The sequence below is a fragment of the Pseudophryne corroboree genome, unplaced genomic scaffold (assembly GCF_028390025.1).
Source record: "Pseudophryne corroboree isolate aPseCor3 unplaced genomic scaffold, aPseCor3.hap2 scaffold_1017, whole genome shotgun sequence".
NCBI lineage: Eukaryota > Metazoa > Chordata > Amphibia > Anura > Myobatrachidae > Pseudophryne > Pseudophryne corroboree.
Genome location: NW_026967644.1, coordinates 71187 through 87279, shown reverse-complemented (window position 1 = coordinate 87279; position 16093 = coordinate 71187). Strand labels below are relative to the sequence as shown.

Sequence of the window (16093 nt, the reverse complement as noted above, 5' to 3'; positions counted from 1 at the left end):
AGCGACTTCACATCAGCTGTAACCAAAAGAAAGCCTGGTTGTCACTTAACTTTCATGAGTTTTTTAATTGTATTTATAGTGTCCTTAAGATAAGAATGAGTCACTTGTACTATCAATTATAATATTTTCTCTAAAACTTGGGACAAATTAGACAGACATGAGTTGGTACCCACAACTATAGGGCATCCAGGAGGTTTTTTCTTTATTCTTATGAACCTTAGGGAGTATATACAACACGCGTATAGATGGATTGTCAATAGTAATAAATGTATTCTTTCTCCTCAATAACCCCTTTGGATAAATTCAATGCTAGAAATGTTTATAATCTATCTGCAGTATCACTCCCCAGGTTAGTTCTAAGTTTTTTGTATGTCTCCCCCTCCTGTAATTGTCTAAAAAACCTCCATATTGTATTCCTCCAGATTCTTAATCACAATACCCCCCCTTAACAGCGGGTTTAATCACTTTATTGTTGTTTTCCCTCAAGGTTTTAATGGCGTTACATTCTTCTTTAGTTAAATTCATTTTCCTATTTGGTTTCAAATCAACACTATCTAAATCATTTTTTACGGCTTTATCGAATGCCTCAATAAAGCTACCTTTCTTATGTCTGGGATAAAATGTCGACTTCCGTCTAAGTTTAACCTCATCTTCAATATATCTTATGTTTTGTTCGGATTATCATTAAAATATCTTTTTAAGGTAAGGCGTCTAACAAATTTCTCTATATCAAAATAAACTTCAAACTTATTACAACGGTGCAAATTTTAAACCTTTTTCAAGGACCTTTGTTTCGTGGTCTGTCAATGAACAATTACTCAAGTTATAAATTTTAGTTATGTGTTCATTCACAATACTAGGACCGAGTATTTCTTTTTCTAAACCCTCATTTATAAGGGTAGAGATAGTTTTCTTTAAATTTACACATCTCCTTCATGAGTTCATAAATTTTAATTCCCCCCCCCCCCCCCCTACACCCACGTCTCCTTATTACTTTCTTGTTTTTTACCTCCACTTTCTGTGGCTCCTCGCTCCCATTCCTAAAAAATTAGATTGACTTCCAGGGGTGTCATCCCCAGTCTCCTCCCTAGGGGCCCTATGTTCTTTACCCCTATAAGTGTATTCCTGATATCATTCCTCTGGATATCTCTTATTCTTCCATGTGTTATTTTCTTCCTTCTAGTGTGTATCCCCCTATTCTCAAAACTTTTATATTGAGTCCTTCTCTCCATTTGTCCCCCCCTTGTTGGTCCTCCAATGACCCTGGGTCAGTTCCGGAGTGGTAAACCCTTCTCTCTTTAATGTTGTTTTTTACCCTTTCAAACTTATGCTCATATCTATTCCTTTGATTGGCTTGATTAATGTACTCCCAGGCATCTTGGATGGGTCTTCTGACCTTTTTGGGAGGCCTTCAACTGCTCCAGGATTTCTCTGCTAGCAGGGCACCCGGGGCACTGCAGAATGAGTGTGCGGCTGCAGTCACCCTGTCAGAGCCATGAATTGAGTATGCCCACCCGCTTAACACCCACCCACTGTCTGCCTTCTGCTGCACACACACAGCTTCTTCCCCCTGTTACTCATGTGAAGCTGGATGGAAGTGAGCTAAGAGAGCCAGGGGCGACACACAAACACACACCCTCATTCACTTTTTTTCTCTAGAGGGGCTCTACCTGGTGCAATAGGTTTAAGGGTCTGCCTGGCGCAATGTGTATAAGAGGCTCTACTTGATGCAATGGGTATAAGGGGCTACCCATGTTTGATGACATCGAAAATTGCTCTTGGCAAATTCATATCAGGCTCGTATGGCTCCCAGAGTCTATCAAGGACAGAGGTGTAACTAGGGTCTTTGGTACCCAGGGCAATATGAAGAACAGTGCCCCCCTCTCAAAACTATGAGCCCTGCAAAGGTGTTCAGTGAAAAATGGGCAAGCCCACATGCCATAATGGACCTGGGCACCAATAACGGGGCGTGTCAACATGACATGTTACCCATTTCTCATCACTTTCTGTTTACATTCCATATGCACCTTACCTATGTGGTGGTTTCTGACAATGTGGAACCTTCAAAGAAATGTATCCTGCCTGGTAAGACAGCATCTTCAGTCAGTAATCACTATTCATGTAGGATATCACATCGTCCAAAAGATACCTGTTTGTGTAGGAATATTAAAAAGGTAATATGCTAGTCATTTTGGTGCCCTGTGGCAGAAAGAAAATTGGTGCCCCCTCCCACCCATATTTAAAATAGAGACAGTGTGCGCCAAAGACACACCAAATAATATAGGGGGGAGTGGCTTCATGGGGAAGGGGCATGGCTACAGAATAGTACCAATTCACATTATACTGCACAGTAGTGTCTGTTATTGTACCCCTTATACACGTTACACCACACAGTAAAGCCCCTTATACACGTTACACCACACAGTAAAGCCCCTTATACACGTTACACCACACAGTAAAGCCCCTTATACTTGGTACTTCACAGTAGTACCTCTCATCTGCTCTCTCCCTATCTCCCCCTTGTGTGCCTCTCTCTTGCTCTCTCCATAGCTCTCCCCATGTGCCTCTCACCTGCCCTCTCCCTAGCTCTACCCCAGTGTGCCTCTAACCTTCTCTCCATCTCTTTTCCCTCTACCTCTCTCTACTCGCAGATCTCATGTTAAAAGCAATTGGGTTTTTTTTCTGTCTGACTGTCTGTCTGTCTCCTCACTAAAACTTTCCCTTCATGTTCCAGTAAGCCCTCTCAACCCAATTTCCCCCTATACTCCCTCATACAGAGACCTCAGATACTCTCTCCCCATCACCATCTACCGTTCTCTATAACACTCTGTCCCCATCACTCTATGCCTTTCCCTGACCCTTTCTCCCAGTCTCCCTCAGCTTCTCACCCTCTCATGTATAAAGGGCTATACCATGGTATTATGTGTAAAAGGAGCTCTAACTAACATGTAGAGATGTGTCCACATTTACCTTTCTGAAAACAGTGCCATGGCACTCAATTTGGCAGGACATCAATTCCTTGTGTTGTTGTGCTATGATGTTGTGCCATGACACATCATACTTTCACCACTGGGTGGCCAGAGCATCACGTAATGTAGCTTTCAACACACATTTGCTGTAGAACAGAATTGTTTCAAGTACAGAAAGAGGACAAATGAATGATGTTTACTGTACACCAATGTAGACTAGTGGACTAATGCTTTGATTTAGTAAACCAAGTACCCAGGTTCAAACCCCAGGAAAACAACTTAATTTTATATACATTTTAATTCTTAAAAAAGAGTTTAAATATAATCAGACACCGTTTTAAAGTGAACAACTTTTTTCTAAACTAATATTTATAATACAGGTTGAGTATCCCATATCCAAATATTCCGAAATACGGAATATTCCGAAATACTGACTTTTTTGAGTAAGAGTGAGACAGTGAAACTTTTGTTTTTTGATGGCTCAATGTACACAAACTTTGTTTAATACACAAAGTTATTCAAATATTGTATTAAATGACCTTCAGGCTGTGTGTATAAGGTGTATATGAAACATAAATTAATTGTGTGAATGTAGACACACTTTGTTTAATGCACAAAGTTATACAAAATATTGGCTGAAATTACCTTCCGGCTGTGTGTATAAGGTGTATATGTAACATAAATGCATTCTGTGCTTAGATTTAGGTCCCATCACCATGATATCTCATTATGGTATGCAATTATTCCAAAATACGGAAAAATCCCATATCCAAAATACCTCTGGTCCCAAGCATTTTGGATAAGGGAGACTCAACCTGTATACTATACACATTTTACAATAGTCAAGTCAAACAATATAAAAAATCACATAACCTTAATCACAGTAAACAATATATAATCAACAGAAAACCTGATACTAATATACTCGGAAGGAAAAGCAGGTATAATTGTAATGATAATGATCCAGAATGAACTTATTTCAAAATAATTATGCAAAAAAAATTTTTATATATATTTTTTATATAAATATACAGTAAACTCCACACATAATCTGCAACTAAACATAAGTGGCCCTTGTGGACATAATAGTATTAATAGAAGTGATCAAGGATTGACTTACACCAATCTAACTAGGCCAATCTAGTATTGCACATATGATTGCACATGTAAACTCCACAGTGAAACTGCAATAAAGAATTAAATACCTTTCTTATTACATACATAGAAAAATAAAACTAGAAGTGAAGTAATATAAATTCAGATATCATTATAAATGAACCATTAATAGCTTATCCTATTACCTGAGTGCATAACTTAAGCATATTAAAAACATATATGTATGCCTATATATTTACCATATATATTATCCTTAAATGTTCAGTGTAAACATATAAGTGTAATTATTAAAAAGAAAGATCACCTAAAAGTGAAATCTAGATGAAAAGTATGAATAAAACATAAATAAATATAAAATGATAATGAAGGTGTGGAACAAACACATAAAAAAGTATTCGGGGCTCGGAGGCGCAGCGGGGACATGCCCTTAGGGCAAGAATAGTGCACCAATATTTCAGGTATGTTTGAGTTTTGATCACGTCATACAAGTGTTTTGTGTAGTTTGTAAATGTATATTTAGGCAATGTCTAACAGATTTCGTTTTTCTAAAAAAAAAAAAAAAACACACACAAAGAAAAAGTGGCCAACAAACATTATTAGTGGTTTATTGAATATTCAAACATCAAAAATGTAAAAATTGTTACTGGTTTCACATAAAACATATTGGAATGTAGACAAATTAAAAAAATACAATGTCATGAGTTACTAAACACCAGTAGTGTTATGTTGTCAACATATATCTAGTTTTGAACAACAATTATGTAATGTATTTATTGACACATTAGAAAGTTTAACATAAAAAATGTAGCAAGGATAATGCATATGTGTTTGTGATGCCTTTATGTGTGTGTTTTAATTTTTTTCTTATTACTTTTTTCCTACATAAACTAACACATCAACCCTGCAGGATCTTCAGTAAAAGGTTAGTTTTCCCTTAAAACACAGATTACAGTATCACACACTCGCAATTGAATACGCAAACGATAGCATGGACTATACTGTTCATGTGTATTAATAGCAATAAAGCTTATTTGTATTTATGACCATCACACCTGGTGACCAATCAGCAGTAGGCGCACAGTATAAATATTTGCTATTATGATGATGACGCCATTGGCACCATGCGAGCTGCTGCATTCAGCATGAGGGAGCTGCGGCTACTCACATCAATAATGGACTGCCGCATAGGCTGTACGGCCCTTATGTGACCAGCGCCCGGTAGCGTGTGGCCTATGTGGAGGTCCGTAGAAAGTTGAGGATGAAGCTCCGCAGCAAGCGGAGCATAGTCCAGCTTGAGCGGCAGTAGTCTGACCTCCACCGCAGACAGCCCCATTTGCTGGCGGAATTACGCCAGCAAATACAACAACGTAAGTACGGCATACTGTCGCATTTGTGTGCGCATGAGTGTGTTTGCATCTCTGAATATGTTAAAGTTTGCTTCCATAAGTGGGTGTATGTTTAGGCTGAACATCTGGGAAATGTATATTGTTCTGCATGGATGTTTGTGTCGATGTAGAGAGTATGTATGTGGGTTGTATGTTGAGTAATACACCAACATTAGCATAACAGTAACAACGTTGTGCTTAATTTAAGTTTAATAAAGCTTGTTTCATTGCTGTTAAAAAAAACCTTCATCATTAATATTGAGTTGTGTATTTTTAGAATAAAAGATATACCATATTCTAAAACATAAACGGTGTTCCTCTATCCTTAGGAAGAGCAGAAAGTAGACAACCCACACAACCACCTCCATCACCCTCTCAACCTCCCTCTCCCCCTCAACCACCTTCCCCCATTCAACCTCCCTCTCCCCCTCAACCACCTTCCCCCATTCAACCTCCCTCTACCCCTCAACCACCTTCCCCCATTCAAACTCCCTCTCCCCTTCAACCACCTTCCCCCATTCAACCTCCCTCTCCCCTTCAACCACCTTCCCCCATTCAACCTCCCTCTCCCCTTCAACCACCTTCCCCCATTCAACCTCCCTCTCCCCTTCAACCACCTTCCCCATTCAACCTCCCTCTCCCCTTCAACCACCTTCCCCCATTCAACCTCCCTCTCCCCTTCAACCACCTTCCCCCATTCAACCTCCCTCTCCCCTTCAACCACCTTCCCCCATTCAACCTCCCTCTCCCCCTCAACCACCTTCCCCCATTCAACCTCCCTCTCCCCCTCAACCACCTTCGCCCATTCAAATTCCCTCTCCCCCTCAACCACCTTCCCCCATTCAACCTCCCTCTCCCCCTCAACCACTTTCCCCCATTCAACCTCCCTCTCCCCTTCAACCACCTTCCCCCATTCAACCTCCCTCTCCCCCTCAACCACCTTTCCCCATTCAACCTCCCTCTCCCCCTCAACCACCTTCCCCCATTCAAACTACCCCTCCCCCTCAAACACCTTCCCCAATTCAACCTCCCTCTCCCCCTCAACCACCTCCATCACCCTCTCAACCTCCCTCTCCCCCTCAACCACCTTCCCCATTCAACCTCCCTCTACCCCTCAACCACCTTCCCCCATTCAACCTCCCTCTCCCCCTCAACCACCTACCCCAATTCAACCTCCCTCTCCCCCTCAACCACCTTCCCTTATTCAACCTCCCTCTCCCCCTCAACCACCTTCCCCCATTCAACCTCCCTCTCCCCTTCAACCACCTTCCCCCATTCAACCTCCCTCTCCCCTTCAACCACCTTACCCCATTCAACCTCCCTCTCCCCTTCAACCACCTTCCCCATTCAACCTCCCTCTCCCACTCAACCACCTTCCCCCATTCAACCTCCCTCTCCCCCTCAACCACCATCACCCATTCAAATTCCCTTTCCCCCTCAACCACCTTCCCCCATTCAACCTCCCATTCTCCCTCAACCACCTTCCCCCATTCAACCTCCCTCTCCCCCTCAACCACCTTCCCCCATTCACCCTCCCTCTCCCCCTCAACCACCTTCCCCCATTCAACCTCCCTCTCCCCCTCAAACACCTGCCCCATTCAAAAACCCTCTCCCCCTCAACCACCTGCCCCATTCAACCTCCCTCTCCCCCTCAACCACCTTACCCCATTCAAACTCCCCCTCAAACACCTACCTCATTAAACCTCCCTCTCCCCCTCAACCTCCTGCCCCCATGCAACCTCCCTCTCCCCCTCAAACACCTTCCCCAATTCTACCTCCCTCTCCCCCTCAACCACCTCCATCACCCTCTCAACCTCCCTCTCCCCCTCAACCGCCTTCCCCCATTCAATCTCCCTCTACCCCTCAACCACCTTCCCCCATTCAACCTCCCTCTCCCCCTCAACCACCTTCCCCAATTCAACCTCCCTCTCCCCCTCAACCACCTTCCCTTATTCAACCTCCCTCTCCCCCTCAACCACCTTCCCCCATTCAACCTCCCTCTCCTCTTTAACCACCTTCCCCCATTCAACCTCCCTCTCCCCTTCAATCACCTTCCCCCATTCAACCTCCCTCTCCCCTTCAACCACCTTCCCCCATTCAACCTCCCTCTCCCCTTCAACCACCTTCCCCCATTCAAACTCCCTCTCCCCTTCAACCACCTTCCCCCATTCAACCTCCCTCTCCCCTTCAACCACCTTCCCCATTCAACCTCCCTCTCCCCTTCAACCACCTTCCCCCATTCAACCTCCCTCTCCCCTTCAACCACCTTCCCCCATTCAACCTCCCTCTCCCCTTCAACCACCTTCCCCCATTCAACCTCCCTCTCCCCCTCAACCACCTTCCCCCATTCAACCTCCCTCTCCCCCTCAACCACCTTCGCCCATTCAAATTCCCTCTCCCCCTCAACCACCTTCCCCCATTCAACCTCCCTCTCCCCCTCAACCACTTTCCCCCATTCAACCTCCCTCTCCCCCTCAACCACCTTCCCCCATTCAACCTCCCTCTCCTCTTTAACCACCTTCCCCCATTCAACCTCCCTCTCCCCTTCAATCACCTTCCCCCATTCAACCTCCCTCTCCCCTTCAACCACCTTCCCCCATTCAACCTCCCTCTCCCCTTCAACCACCTTCCCCCATTCAAACTCCCTCTCCCCTTCAACCACCTTCCCCCATTCAACCTCCCTCTCCCCTTCAACCACCTTCCCCATTCAACCTCCCTCTCCCCTTCAACCACCTTCCCCCATTCAACCTCCCTCTCCCCTTCAACCACCTTCCCCCATTCAACCTCCCTCTCCCCTTCAACCACCTTCCCCCATTCAACCTCCCTCTCCCCCTCAACCACCTTCCCCCATTCAACCTCCCTCTCCCCCTAAACCACCTTCGCCCATTCAAATTCCCTCTCCCCCTCAACCACCTTCCCCCATTCAACCTCCCTCTCCCCCTCAACCACCTTCCCTTATTCAACCTCCCTCTCCCCCTCAACCACCTTCCCTTATTCAACCTCCCTCTCCCCCTCAACCACCTTCCCCCATTCAACCTCCCTCTCCCCTTCAACCACCTTCCCCCATTCAACCTCCCTCTCCCCTTCAACCACCTTCCCCCATTCAACCTCCCTCTCCCCTTCAACCACCTTCCCCATTCAACCTCCCTCTCCCACTCAACCACCTTCCCCCATTCAACCTCCCTCTCCCCCTCAACCACCATCACCCATTCAAATTCCCTTCCCCCCTCAACCACCTTCCCCCATTCAACCTCCCATTCTCCCTCAACCACCTTCCCCCATTCAACCTCCCTCTCCCCCTCAACCACCTTCCCCCATTCAACCTCCCTCTCCCCCTCAACCACCTTCCCCCATTCAACCTCCCTCTCCCCCTCAAACACCTGCCCCATTCAAAAACCCTCTCCCCCTCAACCACCTGCCCCATTCAACCTCCCTCTCCCCCTCAACCACCTTACCCCATTCAAACTCCCCCTCAAACACCTGCCCCATTCAACCTCCCTCTCCCCCTCAACCTCCTGCCCCCATGCAACCTCCCTCTCCCCTTCAAACACCTTCCCCAATTCAACCTCCCTCTCCCCCTCAACCACCTCCATCACCCTCTCAACCTCCCTCTCCCCCTCAACCGACTTCCCCCATTCAATCTCCCTCTACCCCTCAACCACCTTCCCCCATTCAACCTCCCTCTCCCCCTCAACCACCTTCCCCAATTCAACCTCCCTCTCCCCCTCAACCACCTTCCCTTATTCAACCTCCCTCTCCCCCTCAACCACCTTCCCCCATTCAACCTCCCTCTCCTCTTCAACCACCTTCCCCCATTCAACCTCCCTCTCCCCTTCAATCACCTTCCCCCATTCAACCTCCCTCTCCCCTTCAACCACCTTCCCCCATTCAACCTCCCTCTCCCCCTCAACCACCTTCACCCATTCAAATTCCCTCTCCCCCTCAACCACCTTCCCCCATTCAACCTCCCATTCACCCTCAACCACCTTCCCCCATTCAACCTCCCTCTCCCCCTCAACCACCTTTCCCCATTCAACCTCCCTCTCCCCCTCAACCACCTTCCCCCATTCAAACTACCCCTCCCCCTCAAACACCTTCCCCAATTCAACCTCCCTCTCCCCCTCAACCACCTCCATCACCCTCTCAACCTCCCTCTCCCCCTCAACCACCTTCCCCATTCAACCTCCCTCAACCACCTTCCCCCATTCAACCTCCCTCTCCCCCTCAACCACCTACCCCAATTCAACCTCCCTCTCCCCCTCAACCACCTTCCCTTATTCAACCTCCCTCTCCCCTCAACCACCTTCCCCCATTCAACCTCCCTCTCCCCTTCAACCACCTTCCCCCATTCAACCTCCCTCTCCCCTTCAACCACCTTCCCCCATTCAACCTCCCTCTCCCCTTCAACCACCTTCCCCATTCAACCTCCCTCTCCCACTCAACCACCTTCCCCCATTCAACCTCCCTCTCCCCCTCAACCACCATCACCCATTCAAATTCCCTTTCCCCCTCAACCACCTTCCCCCATTCAACCTCCCATTCTCCCTCAACCACCTTCCCCCATTCAACCTCCCTCTCCCCCCCAACCACCTTCCCCCATTCAACCTCCCTCTCCCCCTCAACCACCTTCCCCCATTCAACCTCCCTCTCCCCCTCAAACACCTGCCCCATTCAAAAACCCTCTCCCCCTCAACCACCTGCCCCATTCAACCTCCCTCTCCCCCTCAACCACCTTACCCCATTCAAACTCCCCCTCAAACACCTACCCCATTCAACCTCCCTCTCCCCCTCAACCTCCTGCCCCCATGCAACCTCCCTCTCCCCCTCAAACACCTTCCCCAATTCAACCTCCCTCTCCCCCTCAACCACCTCCATCACCCTCTCAACCTCCCTCTCCCCCTCAACCGCCTTCCCCCATTCAATCTCCCTCTACCCCTCAACCACCTTCCCCCATTCAACCTCCCTCTCCCCCTCAACCACCTTCCCCAATTCAACCTCCCTCTCCCCCTCAACCACCATCCCTTATTCAACCTCCCTCTCCCCCTCAACCACCTTCCCCCATTCAACCTCCCTCTCCTCTTCAACCACCTTCCCCCATTCAACCTCCCTCTCCCCTTCAATCACCTTCCCCCATTCAACCTCCCTCTCCCCTTCAACCACCTTCCCCCATTCAACCTCCCTCTCCCCTTCAACCACCTTCCCCCATTCAACCTCCCTCTCCCCTTCAACCACCTTCCCCCATTCAACCTCCCTCTCCCCTTCAACCACCTTCCCCATTCAACCTCCCTCTCCCCTTCAACCACCTTCCCCCATTCAACCTCCCTCTCCCCTTCAACCACCTTCCCCCATTCAACCTCCCTCTCCCCTTCAACCACCTTCCCCCATTCAACCTCCCTCTCCCCCTCAACCACCTTCCCCCATTCAACCTCACTCTCCCCCTCAACCACCTTCGCCCATTCAAATTCCCTCTCCCCCTCAACCACCTTCCCCCATTCAACCTCCCTCTCCCCCCCAACCACCTTCCCCCATTCAACCTCCCTCTCCCCCTCAACCACCTTCCCTTATTCAACCTCCCTCTCCCCCTCAACCACCTTCCCCCATTCAACCTCCCTCTCCTCTTCAACCACCTTCCCCCATTCAACCTCCCTCTCCCCTTCAATCACCTTCCCCCATTCAACCTCCCTCTCCCCTTCAACCACCTTCCCCCATTCAACCTCCCTCTCCCCTTCAACCACCTTCCCCCATTCAACCTCCCTCTCCCCTTCAACCACCTTCCCCCATTCAACCTCCCTCTCCCCTTCAACCACCTTCCCCATTCAACCTCCCTCTCCCCTTCAACCACCTTCCCCCATTCAACCTCCCTCTCCCCTTCAACCACCTTCCCCCATTCAACCTCCCTCTCCCCCTCAACCACCTACCCCAATTCAACCTCCCTCTCCCCCTCAACCACCTTCCCTTATTCAACCTCCCTCTCCCCTCAACCACCTTCCCCCATTCAACCTCCCTCTCCCCTTCAACCACCTTCCCCCATTCAACCTCCCTCTCCCCTTCAACCACCTTCCCCCATTCAACCTCCCTCTCCCCTTCAACCACCTTCCCCATTCAACCTCCCTCTCCCACTCAACCACCTTCCCCCATTCAACCTCCCTCTCCCCTTCAACCACCTTCCCCATTCAACCTCCCTCTCCCACTCAACCACCTTCCCCCATTCAACCTCCCTCTCCCCTTCAACCACCTTCCCCCATTCAACCTCCCTCTCCCCTTCAACCACCTTCCCCCATTCAACCTCCCTCTCCCCTTCAACCACCTTCCCCATTCAACCTCCCTCTCCCACTCAACCACCTTCCCCCATTCAACCTCCCTCTCCCCCTCAACCACCATCACCCATTCAAATTCCCTTTCCCCCTCAACCACCTTCCCCCATTCAACCTCCCATTCTCCCTCAACCACCTTCCCCCATTCAACCTCCCTCTCCCCCCCAACCACCTTCCTCCATTCAACCTCCCTCTCCCCCTCAACCACCTTCCCCCATTCAACCTCCCTCTCCCCCTCAAACACCTGCCCCATTCAAAAACCCTCTCCCCCTCAACCACCTGCCCCATTCAACCTCCCTCTCCCCCTCAACCACCTTACCCCATTCAAACTCCCCCTCAAACACCTACCCCATTCAACCTCCCTCTCCCCCTCAACCTCCTGCCCCAATGCAACCTCCCTCTCCCCCTCAAACACCTTCCCCAATTCAACCTCCCTCTCCCCCTCAACCACCTCCATCACCCTCTCAACCTCCCTCTCCCCCTCAACCGCCTTCCCCCATTCAATCTCCCTCTACCCCTCAACCACCTTCCCCCATTCAACCTCCCTCTCCCCCTCAACCACCTTCCCCAATTCAACCTCCCTCTCCCCCTCAACCACCTTCCCTTATTCAACCTCCCTCTCCCCCTCAACCACCTTCCCCCATTCAACCTCCCTCTCCTCTTCAACCACCTTCCCCCATTCAACCTCCCTCTCCCCTTCAATCACCTTCCCCCATTCAACCTCCCTCTCCCCTTCAACCACCTTCCCCCATTCAACCTCCCTCTCCCCTTCAACCACCTTCCCCCATTCAACCTCCCTCTCCCCTTCAACCACCTTCCCCCATTCAACCTCCCTCTCCCCTTCAACCACCTTCCCCATTCAACCTCCCTCTCCCCTTCAACCACCTTCCCCCATTCAACCTCCCTCTCCCCTTCAACCACCTTCCCCCATTCAACCTCCCTCTCCCCTTCAACCACCTTCCCCCATTCAACCTCCCTCTCCCCCTCAATCACCTTCCCCCATTCAACCTCACTCTCCCCCTCAACCACCTTCGCCCATTCAAATTCCCTCTCCCCCTCAACCACCTTCCCCCATTCAACCTCCCTCTCCCCCTCAACCACTTTCCCCCATTCAACCTCCCTCTCCCCTTCAACCACCTTCCCTCATTCAACCTCCCTCTCCCCCTCAACCACCTTTCCCCATTCAACCTCCCTCTCCCCCTCAACCACCTTCCCCCATTCAAACTACCCCTCCCCCTCAAACACCTTCCCCAATTCAACCTCCCTCTCCCCCTCAACCACCTCCATCACCCTCTCAACCTCCCTCTCCCCCTCAACCACCTTCCCCATTCAACCTCCCTCTACCCCTCAACCACCTTCCCCCATTCAACCTCCCTCTCCCCCTCAACCACCTACCCCAATTCAACCTCCCTCTCCCCCTCAACCACCTTCCCTTATTCAACCTCCCTCTCCCCCTCAACCACCTTCCCTTATTCAACCTCCCTCTCCCCCTCAACCACCTTCCCCCATTCAACCTCCCTCTCCCCTTCAACCACCTTCCCCCATTCAACCTCCCTCTCCCCTTCAACCACCTTCCCCCATTCAACCTCCCTCTCCTCTTCAACCACCTTCCCCATTCAACCTCCCTCTCCCACTCAACCACCTTCCCCCATTCAACCTCCCTCTCCCCCTCAACCACCATCACCCATTCAAATTCCCTTTCCCCCTCAACCACCTTCCCCCATTCAACCTCCCATTCTCCCTCAACCACCTTCCCCCATTCAACCTCCCTCTCCCCCTCAACCACCTTCCCCCATTCAACCTCCCTCTCCCCCTCAACCACCTTCCCCCATTCAACCTCCCTCTCCCCCTCAAACACCTGCCCCATTCAAAAACCCTCTCCCCCTCAACCACCTGCCCCATTCAACCTCCCTCTCCCCCTCAACCACCTTACCCCATTCAAACTCCCCCTCAAACACCTGCCCCATTCAACCTCCCTCTCCCCCTCAACCTCCTGCCCCCATGCAACCTCCCTCTCCCCTTCAAACACCTTCCCCAATTCAACCTCCCTCTCCCCCTCAACCACCTCCATCACCCTCTCAACCTCCCTCTCCCCCTCAACCGCCTTCCCCCATTCAATCTCCCTCTACCCCTCAACCACCTTCCCCCATACAACCTCCCTCTCCCCCTCAACCACCTTCCCCAATTCAACCTCCCTCTCCCCCTCAACCACCTTCCCTTATTCAACCTCCCTCTCCCCCTCAACCACCTTCCCCCATTCAACCTCCCTCTCCTCTTCAACCACCTTCCCCCATTCAACCTCCCTCTCCCCTTCAATCACCTTCCCCCATTCAGCCTCCCTCTCCACTTCAACCACCTTCCCCCATTCAACCTCCCTCTCCCCCTCAACCACCTTCCCCCATTCAACCTCCCTCTCCCCCTCAACCACCTTCACCCATTCAAATTCCCTCTCCCCCTCAACCACCTTCCCCCATTCAACCTCCCATTCTCCCTCAACCACCTTCCCCCATTCAACCTCCCTCTCCCCCTCAACCACCTTCCCCCATTCAACCTCCCTCTCCCCCTCAACCACCTTCCCCCATTCAACCTCCCTCTCCCCCTCAAACACCTGCCCCATTCAACAACCCTCTCCCCCTCAACCACCTGCCCCATTCAACCTCCCTCTCCCCCTCAACCACCTTACCCCATTCAAACTCCCCCTCAAACACCTGCCCCATGGAACCTCCCTCTCCCCCTCAACCACCTTCCCCCATTCAAACTCCCTCTCCCCCTCAAACACCTGCCCCATTTAACCTCCCTCTCCCCTTCAACCACCTTCCCCCATTCAACAACCCTCTCCTCCTCAACCAGCCGCTGGGGTTGAAGAAGAGGAGGAGGAGTGTGGTGCGATGGAGGAGAGTAGGTTTTTTTTTTTACAAAAACTTAGAATTACAAATGTAATTAGATTTTTGTTTCTTTAAACGGATAGAGATACCTCTGCCAATTCAGCTGCTGCGGAACTATACAGGCCAGCATGCCTTGCAACAGTTGCCCAATTTTGGAAAGTGTAAACTGTTGCAGGGCATGCTGGGATGTGTAGTTAAACAACAGACTGTGATCCGCTGTTTGAGGACCCTGGATCTAGACCAGTGATGTGGAAACTTTGGCCCTGCAGTTGTTGTATAACTACACATCCCAACATGTCCTGCAACAGTTTTTCCATTTGTATATGCTAAAAATGTTGCAGGGCATGCTGGTATGTGTTGTTCAACAACAGCTGGAGTGACAAACATTAACCAACCCTGACCTATACAGTGAACTGTTTAAGTGTGTTTGGTGCATTGCTTCTATATTGCATAATGGTGGTCATTCCGAGTTGTTCGCTCGTTGCCGATTTTCGCTATGCTGCGATTTGTTGCTAACTGCGCATGCGCATGGTACACAGCACGCATATGCTTAGTTACTTTACTAAAAACTTAGCAGATTTGCTGTGGCTTCAGCGGCGCTTTTCAGTCGCACTGCTGATCGGTGAGTGATTGACAGGAAGTGAGTGTTTCTGGGCGGCAACTCAGCGTTTTCATGGCTTTGGCTAGAAAACGCAGGCGTGTCAGGGAAAAACGTGGGAGTATCTGGAGAAACGAGGGAGTGGCTGGCCGAACGCAGGTCGTGTTTGTGATGTCAAACCAGGAACTAGACGGACTGAGCTGATCGCAATCTGTGAGCAGGTCCGGAGCTACTCAGAAACTGCAGGGAATTATTTATTAGCAATTCTGCTAATCTTTCGTTCGCAATTCTGCTAAGATAAGATACACTCCCAGAGGGCGGCGGCCTAGCGTGTGCAATGCTGCTAAAAGCAGCTAGCGAGAGAACAACTCGGAATGACCGCCATTGTTGGGTATTTTTATACTAATAGTTCAAACATTCTTTACAGATGCTGAGGTTGGAGATCCAAATTGCCCAATCCGTTTATGCCTGCAGCGGCCGGAGGAGCACATACAGGGCGTCCTCGCAGAAATAAATGTGCTGCCAAATATTTTTGGTTGATTTTGTTTTTTGTTAACAACAAATTTATTATTTTTTACAAAAAGTAAACAAATATCTCAAAACAGTTTTTTCTCTTTTTTGAAATACTTTATCTATACGTGCATAGTAGGGAAACATTACATGGACACAAGGGACAGGTGGCCAACAGGACCAACGTCCAGCATAAACCACAAATTTTCAGATAAACTACAAAGTTAATCAAAAAAGAAAGAACAGTAACATTCAAGTATGGAATTCGGGGGGGAGGAGGGGGGAAGGGAAAGGGGGACAGGGGGGAGGGGGGGAA

General features: G+C 49.6%; 1 long non-coding RNA gene across 1 annotated transcript in view; it reads left to right on the top strand.

The window, feature by feature from the left end:
• Positions 1-15871, top strand: part of LOC134987655 (uncharacterized) — a 33690-nt gene extending 17819 nt beyond the window's left edge. The window contains exons 2-3 of the long non-coding RNA XR_010193247.1: positions 4993-5007; positions 15695-15871. This is a non-coding gene — a long non-coding RNA (uncharacterized LOC134987655). The remainder of the gene's footprint in view (positions 1-4992; positions 5008-15694) is intronic.
• The last annotated feature ends 222 nt before the right edge of the window (positions 15872-16093 follow it).